Source organism: Camelus dromedarius, chromosome 5 (assembly GCF_036321535.1).
Source record: "Camelus dromedarius isolate mCamDro1 chromosome 5, mCamDro1.pat, whole genome shotgun sequence".
Lineage (NCBI taxonomy): Eukaryota > Metazoa > Chordata > Mammalia > Artiodactyla > Camelidae > Camelus > Camelus dromedarius.
The window spans coordinates 77,240,771-77,258,106 of NC_087440.1; positions in this window are offsets into that span (position 1 = coordinate 77,240,771).

Here is a 17,336-nt window from a genome sequence, read left to right on the forward strand (position 1 = left end):
AAAAAGAAAAAAAACAAAAAAACCCTTCATCTCTACCCACAATAAACAGCTCTGATGGATGTCTGTACTTGATCCTGAATACCTACGTGATTTATTGTCTTTCAGTCCTAAGAAAAAGCATCTTACAAAGGAGCAGGTGCAGGAACTTTGGAAAGCAATACCCAAATCTGCATAAACGGCTAATAACCACCGCCATTTCCCTTTAATTTGGTGGTCTGTATGTTGTACAACAATTTAAAATAATGAGCAATATTTATTTCACTGTCAGTCATATTGATCTGCCTGTAAAGAAGTCAAATGTAATGTTCTTTGGGCAATAATTAAGTTCACTTAAGAAAGAGAAGCACTGACATCTGGCCAATAAACATTAAACAGGTAAGTTATAGGAGTCTAATGAACACCAACATCAGTTTGTCATAAATCAAATGAAAGAGTATTAAATCAGCACATCTCTGCTGATTATTTGGCATGTTAATGGTGAGTCATATTTTTGAGACTGGAGACGCATACTCTCAGTGAAAAAGTAAGAGGCAGAACTAAATAACAAAGGAGGAAATTTGAAATCGGAAGTAATCATTGATCCCCTGGATTTACCTGGTGAATCATTAACCATCTATTAATTCACTCTGCTACTTGTCCCCTACTCTAAAACATGCTGAGAGAATCTTTTACTTGGAAAAATATTTTTCCTAAGAAGATTTTCCCACTGAGTGTAGAAGAAAAAAGAGAACTGCTCATTCATTATGAAGTCTTAGTTGCAGGGCGCTCTGATCCTGGAGTATACAATTTTATTCCTGGATAATTTTTCTCTGTTTTTTTATTTCTCCCTCAAGCCCACAAAATGGGTTTAGCAAGAATGAATGAATGAATCCGTGTCTAAACAAGGCATTTACACGCACATGCAAAAAGGAGTATTGAAGAAATTATCTACACATTGACAAAGGAAAAAAATCATTCCTCACTTTTTCTGTATGATCTGGAGACTTCATGCATAATAAGATTGGGAATAATCTCAGAACCCTCATAAATCCCTTTTGCTATAGGGCAGCAAACTCTTTCCTTAATGCATTGTGCATAGAGCTGAGCGGGGCATGGCCAGCTCCGGCAACAATGAGGATAACGGCTAAGACAAAGGTGATGAGGTGACGGTCGAAGATGATGAAGGCAATAATGAATTGCTGACTATTTTTTTTTTAAATCTAAATGAAAAATTTTAAGTAAAATCTTTACTTAAAAACTTTGAAAAGTGATTTTCTGAAAAAGTAAAACTCTGCTGTAAGCATGTAATTTTTAAGCTAAGTTCCTTTCCAGTAAATGCAGGGACACTTTGCTGCAGTTTGTGGAGTGAACCACAGCATGCATCAGACTCAAGGAAAAGTTAAGGACTAAACTGTTGAAACTCTGAAAATATTTGACCCAGAAACAATAGAAACTTCACCTTAGAAGTATTGAATCTGTGGGTTTCATGGGTGAAATGGAGCAGAATTTGCCAGTTATGGAATATTTCCCAACAGAGTACTGAATGAGCTAAAAATACTATTACTTAACATTTTTTTATAATGCATTATAGTTACAAATCAATTTCACACACGTTATTTCATTGATGCAGTATCACAGTTAGGTAGTTTTATTATTCCCATTTTAAAGATGGGAAAAATTGGGGGCAGGGGGTGGGAAGGGACAGACTGGGATTTCAAAATGTAGAATAGATAAACAAGATTATACTGTATAACACAGGGAAATATATACAAGATTTTATGGTAGCTCACAGAGAAAAAAATGTGACAAGGTATATATATATCTATATATCTATATCTATATATATATATGTGTATGTGTGTGTGTGTGTTCAGGTATAACTGAAAAATTGTGCTCTATACTGGAATTTGACACAACATTGTAAGATGACTATAACTCAATAAAAAATGTTAAAAAAAAAAAGATAGGAAAAACTGAGGCTTTTTCATTTTAGTTACAAAATGTTAGTGGGGCAATTTGAAGATACTTGGTCTAGGTTTTTTTCTCTTCAATATGTTGTAAATCTAGATAATACTCTACTCTGCTTCTACAGAAGCACTCATGATGTAGAAGCACAAGTAAAATTATATTTATAAGACTACATCCTTGTCCATCTTCACTATAAACTAGCTATCTCCTTTTGGACTCTAGATTTCAATCCTTTTTTTTTTTTTTTTTTCAGAAAATTCAGGAATAACATATCTACATAAGAAAGATTTCAATTATATCGGATAGCATAAGATCTGTGAGCAAGTATTGCATGTTTTAGAGTGACTTATAATGTTAAAATACATTTGTGAAATTTTTGTAAGAAGAATAAGAGCACATGGATTCCCGAAACACGCTGATCAGACCATCAGGACGAATCCTGTCATTCCTTCTGTCTCTCTTCATCTCTGTGGCTCTCAGGAGTCTAACCCCTCAGTCTAAACCCCTCATCTCTTTTCATCTGGTTTCCTCTCCATTTGATGATCAATAGATTATATTAATCCCACCCAATCTATAGCCTGCTCAAAGCTTTCCACAGTACTCTCAACAACTTTATGATGAACAGATGCAGCTACGTGACAACTTCTCAGAAGGTTCCCTCCACTCCTTTGACTTCAACTACAATTTGGCTGTATCCTGGACACACTTCCCTTGTAGGCCTCTGTTTCTTTATTTGTTTTTAAATAGGTTTTATTTTTTAGAGAAGTTTCAGGTTCATAGCAAAGTTGAGCAGAAAGTACAGAGATATTCAATATCTTTTGTAGTAACCTATAATGAAAAAGAATATGAAAATGAATATATGCATGTATATGTATGACTGAAACATTATGTTGTACACCCAAAATTGACGCAACATTGTAAACTGACTATACTTCAGTAAAAAAAAGAAAGTGCAAGTACAGAGGTCTCATATACCCCCTACCCCCACTCATACATAGCCTCCCCCATTATCAATATTTCTTACCAAGTGGTGCACTTTTTACAACTGATAAACCTGCAGCAATGCATTATCGTCACCCATTACTTTGGGGTCCACTCTTGGTGTTTTAGACTCTATGAGTTTAGACAAGTGTATGATGACATGCATCCACAATTGGAGCATTCTATAGAATCATTTCACTACCCTAAAAATCCTTTGTGCCCCATTAATCATACCTCCCTTCATCACAACCCTTGGCAATCACTGATCATTTTTACTGTCTCCATACTTTTGCCCTTTTCTTTGGCTTGTTTTTTTAATTTTTCATTCTGTCAGATTATTCTTAACTAAGGGACAGGTGACTGAAGATGGAACTTTTAATTACCATATCATTTTCTTTCAGACCTTGCTTGTAGAAAAAAAGGTTAAAAAAAAGCCACAAGTGACATACATATAGGTATCAACGGTGCTCCATTGGATCTCCCACCATGAACTCTAACTGGCATCTACTTTGCCCTCCCCATGGTCCTGCCAATCCTCCTGACATTCACTGTAAACTAGAGATCTTGTTCAGAGTGTCTTAGTCCAACCTTTCTCCTACCTTCATTCGCAGTGAGGTATAAACAACCAATATCCTGCTCTCACAGATCTGCTTATATCTTTTTCACCCTTTATACTCCAAAACCACACGAATCTCCAAGATAACAACGTCAAGCAACCCAGTCTTCACCTACATCTCCTTTCCTTTTAATTCATTGGCTGTACTACCCTCTCTTCTATGATTCCTCTATGTTATCTAGATCAGAGGTGGGCAAAGATTTTCTTTAAAAGGCCACTTAGTAAATATTTTAATCTTTGTAGGCTAACAGTTTCTATCACAATTACTCAACTCTGTCATTGTCCTATGAAAGCATGCATATATTTATTACATATAGATAAAAAGGAGAGTGCTGTGTGACTTGCACTTCATGTTTGTAACACTCAACCTGGGGCCTAGTCACTTATTAATATCTGATTTATCAGTAGCAATGAACATTGTCTCCAGGGTAGGTAGTAAAAGTTAGTTGAGTTTGACTGTGGAAGGCCATAAGCAAGAATGACAAAGAGGCCAGGTCACAGGAGCTGAGAATGTTAACTTAAAAAAAAAAAAATGATCATAGTAATGGATCATGGAATCTAAAGGGTACAAAAACTAGTGTGTGAGTCAATAAAATGAAGTGGGTTTTATAGTTACAGAGACTTTATTTCCAGAACCAAAAATAGAGCTTTATAGTTTCTCAATCAGTTGGAAGCCCTTTAAAGAGGGCTGAGACCTTCCAGGCTGGCCTAGGAGAAGCAATGTGTCATGAGTTCCATAGCTGCAAAGAGCAGGAGAGTTCTGCCAACAGCCATATGAGCTTGGAAGAGCACCTGGAGCTTCAGAGGACACTGCCCCCCAGTCAGCACCTTGACTGCAGCCTTGTGAAGCCCTGAGTAGAGGAACCAGCTGAGCAGGGCAGCCACTCCCGATCCATTGGAACTAAGACATAATAAAAGCATGTTGTTTTATGTGCAATGTGCCACATGGCAGAAAAACGAATGTACCTGTCAACGCTTCCATAATAAGCTCTACTACCTAAGATACTATTTGAATTCTCTTTTCTGTCTTTATAACAGTACATCCCCTCCTCACCCTCATCCATTGTCACCTCATAGTTTAATGAGAAAAAAGGGACATTGACAGAGATACACTATCACTATTTACTACCACAGAGTTGATAATTCCACCTATTTGAAGACTTCTGATTCTCTTTTAAAACGTAGCAACTGTCCCTCTTCTAATGAAAACCCAATTAGTGTTCTGCTTGGGGTTTCTTATCCTTATCATTAGTTATCATTCTTCTCTTCTAGGTCCTTAGTTTCTTCTTCATCATTTAATCACGTTCACATATCTCTGATTCAAATATGTATGTATATGTGTGTGTATAGACACATGCATATATATATATATATATATAAACTACCACATGCATTAATATATATGCACACACATTCATTATATTATCCATATAAATATAAATGTGCATGCAGATATATACATTAATACATATACCAACTAATAGATTAAATATATGTATATATTTCTTCAAAGAAATGTCTACATCCACCGTCTCCACTTTACCAACTGTCTTCTATTGTGCATTTGACACCCACTCAACTAAAATTTCTCTAGACCAGGTTACTAAGGATTTTACTCTAACTAAAATCAATGGGAAATGTTGTGACATCATCTTCTTTTACCTCTTGGAAGCATTTGGCAATAATGACTACCCTTCTTCCTCTACCTTCCTGTTACCAATTCTTAAAAGAGTCTCTTCTTTTGGGGTCTCATGACGCCACATATCCTGGGTTTAGTGGACTTCATTAGTTTGTGTTCGTTTGTTAGCTCTTTCCTCTGTGCCCAGCTGCTAGGTTTGGGAGTGTCTCTGAGCTCAGTTTTAGGTCCTCTCTTCTGTCCTCCCTTCACTTTGTCCTGGATGGGCTCATCCATTCTCATGACTTTTTACTTACCACCGCAAAAGTCCCAAAGCATCCTCAGCCCTGAAGTTACATTTAAGATTCACACTCATCTCTCTCAAGGTTTTTGATATCTATACTTGTCTGACTCTTGGATATCTCAAAATTATCCTGTCAGAATTGACACCCTTAACATATCTTTTAAATACACATCCTCCAAACACTAGAAACAACTGTAAAAACAGTAGTCTGACCCCCTGAAGTTTTCCACATCAGAATAAATGGCATCTGCCAGGTTATTAAAGACACACACACAAAAATAAAACAAAATTAAATTAATTGAATTGAAATTTTAAAGTCATTTATATTAAAATAAATAACAGTGACTGTATTTATGATGCTTCTCTTTCTTCAAGTTCCTTCCTGTTCACCTCAAAGTAAATCTCATATCTATCCAATTTCACTCATCACTGCCACCATGCTATGATAGCATCTTCACATATAACCTAGACAGAGTTTTCTATTCCCACCTTTGGCTACCCAGCATTATGTTGTTGGCATATATTATTTGTGAAAATAAATTCTGACCTATAACAATAATCTGTATTCCAATATTTTCCTTCGTTTCGCCAAATACACCCTCATGAGACTATAAAACTCAATAAAAATAAAGCCACTGTCGCTATAAAATCCACTCAGTAGCCGTATAATGAAAACATAAATCCGTAAAATGACGCAGTTGTGTTGCTCATTGACACAAATTACCTTTTCTCATCTCCATAATAACCTCAGTGTGCTAATCATTTTATTTTCCCTACTTTAAGCATTAAGAAATTAACTCAAGTTTGTAAATTACAGAGGCACAGGAAGGCCTCTGTCTCTTAGACACACGATGTGCTCGCTGAAACTAAAAGAGGTTCTAAGAGCAATGTCCATGGCATCAGTTTAGTAAACGTAGTTGAAATAAAACACTTACATTGGCAATATGTATCTGTAAAATTACTGAAGACTTCTTCGGAAATATAAATAAAAGTGCATACTGTACAATAAAAAATAAGCTCCATTTTCCCAACTGAAAACTGAAATATACTCAGAGATGGATCCAAATCAAAACTATAAAGTGAATAACTCATAATCTCTATCGACTTTCTGTAACGTGCCATCCCTTGTACTTATACTTATACTGTTTTTCCTGCATGCAACGTATGCCTTGAATATTTCCCCTCTCAGAGTCTGTTTGCTCTAGTTTACCCTGGCCTAGGATCGTTCCAGACCGCTTACTCCAATATAGATTGAAACTAGTGTGTGTGCCTCTCTCTGTGTGCATGTGTGTGAATTTATGTTTCATTAATTCCAGATCGGACAGCTGAGATTTTCAAATAAGCTACTTTACCAGGGGAATCACTTTTATGATACCAGTTGTAAGGTATTTAAAATGATAGAATGGCTCTAGAGATGACAGATAGAAACTTGTCAGTTGTAACGATTCCTGTGAACAGAGTTTTAAAGAAGTTCTCTATGACCTTTCTAAATGTCTAGAATATTGGTTATGGGTACAGTCATTTCTACCGAGGCGCAGTCATTGATTTTTCAAGTATTCTGTTATGCTAATGTGATACGTTTCTTGTTCTCTGAAGTTATTCTAAGAAGCACTTGAAACAATGATGAGGAAAATCAGTCCTCTTTCAAGTACCCAGAATGGGAACTTAGAGAAAGATAGGGAAGGTAAAGGGTTCATGATTTTATGATAAAAGAAGCTATACTCTCCATCAGAACTTGAGAGAAATTCATTCCTGAAAGTAAATGATAATGAGATCTCGGGCTGAAAATCTGTAAGTTAAAAAGGCAATTAGCTTGTCTATCTTACTCACCTACAGGGGCAAAAACAATTCAGTTCTCACTGTTAAAATGGATTGCAGTCATATTGGATTTGAAAACCTGACTTTTTAAATATTTATGAATATATAAACTCTACATAAGAGTAGAAAAGAGGGCACATAAAATTTAGAAAACTTTCATTCAGCTGAATGACTCCATCGTAGAATTTTTATTTCATTTGAAACACAGGTTGAGATATAATATTTACTATCTGTTACAAAAAGGTAACAAAATAAAAACATCTAAAACGAAAAAGTTATAGTGTATCATTATTTTTTTTAAAATGGAACAGCAGAGTAATTTATTAAGATTTATTCTTTATTAGAAAATTCCAAATTAGAAACGTTTTTAGAGAAAAGTGCTTTGTGTTGTGTATTCTTAAAGCCATTCTGACGGTAATATAGACAGCAGTGTTCTCACACAGATCAGAATGTTTTGCTATGTGAACTCAAAGCCAACCACAGGGGAAACATGATTTATTTAATGTTAATGAAAATATTCATACTCGGATAAACATGTTAGTCAAGTACAAGAGTTCATATGCTAGTATACTTTAAAAACAATTTCACCATAGGAGTACTGATGCAAAGCTCTGTTACTGATAGGCCAAAAAATGCAAGTCAGCCATATCCATCTTAATAATGCCCGATCTCGTGTTTTTATTACATAAAATAGTCATCATGTTTTGAGGATGATGCTTGGATATTTTGTTGAAATCATATTAATCATCCAAATATCTCCAAATATCTAAAAATCATTCCAGACCAAGGGTCAGCAAACATTTCCTATAAAGGGCCAGCTAGTAAATATTTTCCATATTGTAAGGCCATGTGATTTCTGCTGCAACTGTAAATTCTGCCACTGTTGTGAAAACAGTATTGACAATATACAAAAAAAAAGAACAACTGTGTTCTGATACAATTTTATTCACAAAAACAAGTAGTAGGGTAATCTTGTTGTAGGCTACTACTCATTATTCTTGAAATACATATGCTTGCAGGGTTGGAAAAGAAGGAAGTTGTATAATCAAACCGCAGCCTAAGCTGTCTCCTTGATTTCTGGATATAAGAAGAAATAGAAGAGAAATTAACAAATGATAAAATACATGTGTTGAAAGGAGTTTAGAAGCTAACTGTCCAGTTATTCCCATCCAGAGATTGCTTACTCGAGTTCATCCTCATGTTGGATTGACTAGCTAGACTGATAGAGCTCAGGACTTAGAGTGGCATGTAGATACTGAGTTCAATTTTTGGACATTTCTCAATAGTAAACACTTTTCATGTATGTTGTGTTTGGAAGTCATTTGCAGTGACTGACTGGAGATTTAGTACAAAATTGCCTAAGATGCTTTACTTGCTTAAGTAATGTAGATGATAATTTTAAGTATTTAGCATCTTTAAAATTAAGGGCATTTATTTATCAGATAAATATTTTAGGCATATTTTTTGAAATATAGTTCTCATTACCTAAAAACTGTTTATTGAGCATTTATTATGTGTCACACCCAGTGCTAGGCATCAAGGGAAGAAAAATGTCCTAGGAACTCATTGTCTAAGCTGAATTTCTGGACCTACTGCTCAGTCTTATAATTGCTCATAATACGTATATGCACATAACTGTTATCCTCTGCGAAGATCCCTGCCCAGAGATTATTTCACAATAATAATGTGCTCATTTCTTCATCATCTTGTTCCTCCTCTCACATTCTTTGTCATTCAAAAGACTCTTCCACTATAAATTTCACCTTAGAAATTGGATTCATCATCTAAGATAAGCCTTTCCTGCTTGGTTCACATTGCTTGCAATCCATTTTAAGCAAATTTAGCACAATCAAATAGGTTTTAGAAGTCTCCACCTCCTTTTGTCAGTAAAATCAAACAGAATTTAGAGACGTGTTTTGCCAGGATTGTCAGTGCACATCTTTGAACATACATTAAAATGCTATGTTGGGGTAGATATTTTAGTATCTCCTTCTTAGTATTTTATTGACAGTCCTTGAACAGACCCAGCACTAAGAGGCCACTCTGCTTTTCTAGCTTTTACTAATTTTACTTTGTTTATTCAGATGTCAGATGCAGAACTGGTAATATCTGACGAATTGCCTGTGATTGCCAGTCATCACACAGTGCTAAAAGGTCATAGCTAAAGCATGACTAAAGAAATCACCCAGTTCAGAGTCTAAGAGGATATGCTTTGGCTAGTCTTTCCTAAGTATGAAACGAAAAAAGAAAAAACACACCCAGACTGTGTTATCTTCAGAAATGAGAATGAAAAATATGGTGGGGAGGTGGAGACATTAATATCGGGCAAAGACAAACTGTCATGTCAGGAATTCCACCTGTTTGTTTTAAAGCCCAGCCAACAGTTCCTCCTCACCTTCACAGATTCACCTCCAGAAATTTAGAAGGTGGAGAACAATTTGTAAACTTGATTTCTTTTCACCATGAGCGGAAATGAAAGATGACAGTTTTCAGTTATTTAACTTGACATTACCACTGTAACATCATGGCTTTCTCTGCTTTGTACAGGTTACTGTAAATGTGACTCTCATGACTGAGATAGTATTATGAAGTTTTTATTTTTAAATAACACTGGAATTTGACACAACATTGTAAAATGATTATAAATCAATAAAGAATGTTTAAAAAAAGACTATTTAATTTTGCCTGAATGCATGCATTTATGTGGTTTCCTCTGTCTCTTAACTTTTAGTCCCTAGTTTCATAAAAGGTTTTTTCCTATAATCAGTAAAAAGATAACATATTTAAGGAAAAATAGCACCTTTATACACTTTTCTTTTTACATATTGAATTGTGGGAGAGGAAAATGAATATATTTTCAGATGAAATTTGTATTTGAAAGAGAAGTCCTGGGATTCCTTCTGATTTTTTTTTTTTTTGCCTGCTTCCTTCTTTCATATGCAATTTCTTCATTTACAATCTTTTGCTCAACCTGTTCTGAGTGTGCTCTGTTAAAGCAGAAACTCCATTCAATAGATTTGGAAACTTTTCTCTATTCTAGTCAAAAATGTTCTCCAGGAGCCATAGCACTCATCATTTATGGCTTTGACTCTTACAAACCAGAAGATAAAGCCTGTGTGTGTTTGTCACAAGTTCAGAGAAAATAGACCTTTCTCAGTATGCACTGTTAAGAGCCATTCCTGAGTAGAAGGAACACATTTTCAGCCCATTTGTACCACTTAGAGACGTCCTTTTTTTCCCTCTTGAAAGGAATCTCTAGCTGTGCCTCATTATAGTGTGCGGTGGAAAAGGAGGGGAAGTGAGTGAGAGGGAGGGCTGGAGTGAGTCGGAGCTGAGGACTCAAACGACGAGGTGCTGTGCTGTAAGAAAAAAATTAATTGTCCCTTCCACATTAGAACCAAATCCTTTTAAAGTGGTAGTCATTTTCAACCTTGATGCTACTATACACACCAGCAGGATATGAGCTTTTGTGTCCAAAACAGACATGCATCCACATACACATTGTGGGTAACATCCGCTAAGCGCTTATATCTACCCAAATCAGCCCGAATTTCTACCAATCTGTGTTCACATACCATAACTGAAGGATTTATTTCTTTCCTGTCTTCATAAAAGACTCTTCCCTCATTACAACAGACTTTGTATATTCTAGAAAATGTAATAAATCATAAATGCATTGACATTTTTGTTTCCAAAGTTTTATTTTTTTTAAACTTTGCCTTACAAGCTGTGAATGAGATTTTTTTTATGCAAGGCTGCTACCTGAAACAGAAGAAATTTTCTTTTCCTGAGTCTTGATAGAAAACTTTAAAGCCAAATGTATAATTATAAAATAAAATGTATTTATTAACAAATTAAATAGCTCTACTTAAATATTCAAAAGATTTACTTTCCTGTTTTAAGACAACTAAAAATTTAAATCATGATTAGATTATATAAAGTTAAGTTTAAGACAAGAATTTTAAAAATTCAATTTCTCTACTTAAATAAATGGAGTCAGAATTGTGATCTATATTTTTATTATGGAAGCCGCCAAGTCTTTTGAGTCTCTGTTACACAATTCTTAAAGTAGTTATTTAAACAAAATGCCTAAATTCGCCAAATCAATAAGACTATACTTGCATTTCTCAATGTCACAAATAAGTTGATGCTCTGAAACAGTGAAAACAGAGCTATATTCTGGGATTTGTGTCCACCAGTGAGCGAGACTGTTTGATTCCATCTAGTCTTACTGCTCATAGCCTGATAGACTTGAAAGGAAACTCTGAAGACTTGTAACTCAAAATGTCCTACTCTGTATCACAAACAAGAAACAAAGGCACTCTTCATTCTACCTGCTTAAAAAAAAAAATGACTGAACTTTAGAAAAAAATAAATCTCAAAAATTACTAGTAATGGAGTGAAGTAAAATTCCCGAACTATGTCAGCTTATTACAAGGAAATGCATCTGAACAGAAAATATTTCTTCTCCTGGAGGCCAACCACATGGAATACTGAGACCTCTTGGAGACCACTTAGATGATGGTTGTAAATGATCCAGCCAGGTAGACAAGCACCGTGAAGTTCCACATCACAGACTTACAAGTTCTATTTCTACCAGCATCATCCTTCAGTAAAGAAGGATGAATAATGACAATTATAAGTGCAGTTCACATGCCACTGTATTCCCATGGGTTCTTTTTCCTCACCCTGTACCCACCTTGATACAAAATAGGCATGTAGTCCTGTCCTAGAGAAAAATCTAACTCTAAAAGAAAAATCTTAGTAACACAGATTTTACTGAAAATTTCGTGAAGGGGTTGGAAATAGGATTTATATTACAGACCATAAAGCAAGATATAATAATTTGCTATTACTACCTCTGCTTTTTCCCAAAATCTTTCTCCAGGTATTAGACGCTTCCTTGATTATTGCCTTCCTCCATTACATCCTGTTTAAAAAAAAAAAATCTATTATGTCTCATAGTTTAGCTGGTGCCCTCAGTTTTAGAATCCCATATAGCAAAACATCACCCTCATCATTTGTAACTTTATTCCACTCATCTTAAAAAGAAACTTGGCAAGCCACTCTTGCTCCTAAGGGTCAAATTATTTAACTCCTCTTATTTAATTTAATACATATAATGTTAACACTGATATTGGCATATACCGAAAAAAATAGTAAATGCCTCAATAAAAAGAAAAGTGTCTACTAAGAAAAAAAAAGTTCTTCCTTTTCTTTGTAGGATCTCAATAAATAGTGATGTGTAAATGTTGTTGAAACCCAAACCAGGATAGGAAAAAGTCTAAAATACAAGTCGTTCATTAGAAACAAAGCTTTAATATTTCTAACTGAGGCACCACTGTTGAACATAAAGAAATTCAGAAGTCCAGGATTATGTTAGCAAACAATTGGTGGACGGAGAAAGATTGTAAGCTCTGCACATTTTTCTTCTTCTTCTTCTTCTTCTTTTTTTTTTTTTTTTTTTTGGCCATTCAGTTTGGTGGATCTCTGCTTATTCATTTTTGTTCGTTCTTCATTTCACAAGATGCATCAAGTACTTCACACGTGCTCCAGGTCCTCTGGAAACCAAGATGAATACCGTATTGCCCTGCCTTTGGGTTTATAAAGCAAGGTAACAAGAGAGTAGAGGAATATTGTTTATTCTGCTTGAAGACATCAGTTAGTTATTAGAGCCAAAATAGCATGAGATCTGAACCTCAAATCAGACTTTCACAAAAGGGCAGATCATAAAGGAAAACTGGAGGAAGAAAGGAAGACAAAAGCATGTAAAAGAACATGGTAAATTACACGAACTGCAAATAAACTGATGTGTGCAGAGCAGAAAGTCTGTGAGTATGCCTCTCAGAATTTGACACTCTTCAGCTGTGCTTAAGAGTTGAATGACGAACAGTCTCTAATACTCAGTTGACTCATTTCTAAATTGGGGTTAGTCATGGCAACTTTCTCATTATGAAATGTCTTAATTTCTGCACTCGGCACAGTGTTTGGCAAACTCAGTGGTCAATACATATTAGTACTTCTCACTCTCTCACCTCTAATGTTCCTTCACCCCTTCTTCTTCTGAAGGTTTGACTAGAGATGATGCTTGAAATATAGGAAGAGGGAAACATCATAAAGAATATTGTTTTCATTATAAAGGAGATTCAAGAAGAGCTGTAATCCTATTAACTTTGTATCAAAGTAATATGTTTTCTATGTTGTTAGAAATTTTAAAGACAGAGTCTATACATTTGGAAATAGAGAAAAAAATTGATTAGCTATAGGAAAGCTGAAGCTTGTGGCTTCTCTAATATTACTACAAAACCAAGTCAGAGATTAAAAGTAGAAAAATCAATAATGACATAACAGATAATTTAACATTTTGGTTGCCTCTTCTGAGAGCAGGGGAGAATAGTTCTTGAGCAATGTTTTCTTTTGAATTATCCTTCTAATAGTTAATATTAACAAAATGAATAATAATCTAGAGAAGTAATACATTGAATACTATGAAGCTATTTTCGATAGTGTCAGTGTATAATTTATTTGTACTGTTACCTTTTTTTTAGGCTACATTTTAAAATCAAAACAGATGGTACTAAGGGGTTTGTGCTTCTTGGCTTGAAAATATGTATTCAAGAATATTCTTGTATTTGAGATTTCTCTTTTAGTTTAATCAAGCTTGATTGGTTAGTATGGATGATCTGGCCATGTTCTTTTCAGACTTTGGATGTTATAAACAATTATCATTCTGTGCATATTTGATAATATAATTGGTAAGGAAAATAATTGTTGCCATCTAGTTTCTAGTGGGCAGAAGTCTATAGATAACAAGGTCCTTTGATTATGACTGATAAGTTATATTAAGTACCAATTTACCAAGTTATATTAAGTACCAGGAGTTCAGAGGTTGAAGTGGAAAAGGCATGTTGACTCTAATGCACCATTTAGTGAATGAAGATGATGCCTTTGATACACTTAGTTGGTTAGAACTTCTGGATTCCTCTTGATGTGTCATGTATAGAAAAACAATTACAAGTAACATTAATGATGACCGCTGTAACTTTATGATATGTACAATGTTTTCTTCATTTTTTTAATTATGCTTGATTATATTTCTACCTATAGATCATTTGGTTAACTACATATGGAAATAGAATAAATTTAAAATTCAGCCAATTTATTTGTTAAAGTAATCTTTGGATATAACTTCCTTTATTCAATCTTCTTATAAATCTAATAGTCTTATTGACAAATATCATTAAAGAATTCAAAGCATTTCTTTCCATTATCTCAATAGCTTTTTATGAACAATTCATAAGATGCTTGAACTACTTTCCTGATATAAACATGCACTTATTTAATAGAATTATAAAATTTGCAGAAACACAAATGATGTCTATGTGATATCTAACAATTCTTCTGCTATGGATGTCTAGAAAAATCTTATAAACATTATCTCCTTTCCTAAAAGTCTCCATTAACAATGGCTTCCTTTTTAAATTCTCACTGAGAGTTATTAACAATTTGTTACCATACTGTGTGTAAAATTCATGCTGATCATCATGACTTTCATTTATATTAAGTGCTTTTATTTCAGAATAGACTTTGGAGGGTGTATTATATTTATACCCATTACATTATGAATGTGGACATAACAGTTAAATAAAGTGTCACTTTGAAAATTTTTTCTCTGCTTTGAGTATTTTCATTGTTCATGTATAACAGAAAATTGTCAAGATCATTTTTCATGTTAAATAGAGTAACAAGAGTCATGAACAATAAAAGAATTGTCCTTGGAAAGATATGTGAGACAAGACATTATTATGGAGATGTAGAGATACAGCTGGGTAACATAGAATAGGCTTTGTAAACAGTTTTACACCCACTTTTTAAATATACAATTGGGGCAAATGGTAAAAGCCAGGTGATTCAACAAATTGCTTAACAAAACATTCTTCTTAAGCGTGTGAGGCATGATGAATAATGGTTTATGGAAGATAAAACTGAGATCAGAGCTACTGACATATCTGGTGACTGGGGTCCCCATTTGCCCTAATAAGTAGTGTGGTAGTAAGTATGCACCAAGGTCTACCACCACCCAGATGGTAGAGAAATGTAATGAAGCCTATGACAGTTTGAAAGAGTTGTTTAATGGGGAGCCCTGTGAAGGAAGCAGTAAGGTCAGGAATCATGTGCAAATGTGTGTATAAGAATGTGCAAGCAGTGCAGAAGGCAGGTGTGGGAAGTACTCGAGGGAAGAGGGGACTAGAGGGTTGGCATAAGAGATTCTTCTGAACTGGCTGAATCAGCACTGCCTTTTGAGTCAGCTTTAACTTAAAACCTTGCTCCAACTTTTCAAAATTTTAAGATGTCAGTCCCTAATTCTTGCGTTGCTCCCAGACCGAAGGGACTCTTAGATACAGAAAGGACGTGTTCTGGGAGATGAGCAGTATATGTGCATGAGAACCAGGCACTATAACTGATGTTAGAAGACGGAAGGCAGTCTGGAAAACTTAGAATGAAAGGCACTTTTTAGATATGAGCTTTGTTTGAAGATGTCAGTGGAAAAGGGTTGATGGCTCTTGATTTTTCTCTAGCACTAAGATGAAAAGCGCAGCCTTCTGGCCTTTTGAAGGGTTGGAGAACCCACTAAAAAAACAGGTGACATACAGGATCACTAAAAGACAAAGTAAGTTTTTTCCAGCAGGACTAAAATAAAATCATTATCACAAAGAGGAACAGGAGTGGATCATGAGGCATCACGAAGAAAAATGCAATTTAAAGCTGCAGAGATACCACACCATTTAATGTACTTCAGAGCCAAGGTGTTTATTCTCAAAGTCCGAAATAATCAATAAATTAAGAAGTAAGAGTGGAGTGAATGATTCCCTACTCTTTAGGTGTGGGCTGTCCATAATGACTTCCTTCCATGGAGTATGGAGAAAGGGGTAAAATACTGACTTCACAGTGGAAAAAGCTGACAAATTCTACCTCACCCAGATGACTAAGGTCAACATAAACAGTCATAAATCATGTCGATACGAGGTACTCTTGATAGGACGTTATGAAAAGGGCACCCTACCTCTCTGCTTTCCCACCCATAACTCATAACTCCAGTACTATCATGAGAAAAAAATCAGATCAATTTCAACAGAGAAACATCCTGCAAAGCATCTGACCCGTACTCCTCAAAACTTTAAAAATTATCAAAAACAAGGTAAGTTGAAGAAGACTCCCCAGTCATGAAGATCACAAGGACCGCTAAATGTAATATGGTACACTGGGTGTGAGCCCAGACAGAAAGTGGACAACGAGGAAGAACAAGGGGAGCTGAATAAAGTATGGAATTTAGTTTATGTACCGGCATTGGTTGGTTCATTGTAACAAACGTACTATGCCAACATAAGATGTCAATAAGAGTAAAACCTGGGCTTAAAGTGTATAGATTCTGTTGATTCTTATTTTGTAAGTTGGTTTTATTCCTTTGATAACTATGTAAGTTTAAAAAGCTAAAGATCTAATCTGTTCTTAGAAACAATATTTAGTACATATATGTAAACTAAAAACATGTGCAGTATACTGTATATATGTATTTGCATGCAATATAACTTGTATGTGCAGTCGAACTGTAATAATTCTATCTAATAAAGCTGAAAAAGGAAAAGAAAAGCCATACTTTCAAAGAAAATAACAAAAAAAAATTAAACAAGCACTCACCATTTGACCACAGTTCCAGGTTTGGGTATTTAACCAAGAGTAATGAAACTTATGTTCACATAAAACTCTATACATGAATGCTTATAGCAACTCTGTATCTTCTTTCTGTATGAATTATTTTAAAACAGATGTAAGAAAAAGAAGGAAGAGATAAGAGAGAAAAAGGGAAAGACTGAATGAAAATTCACAAAAATGTTTAGAGCAACTACCTTTTTAGAGTATTACGGGGGGGGGTTAATTTTTTATTTACACCTTTTCATACTTTTTAAATTATCCTCAAGAAGTATGTATGACTGTGATAATCTGAACAAAAACAATAAATGCTCTTTTAAAAATATATATAAATAAGTAAATAA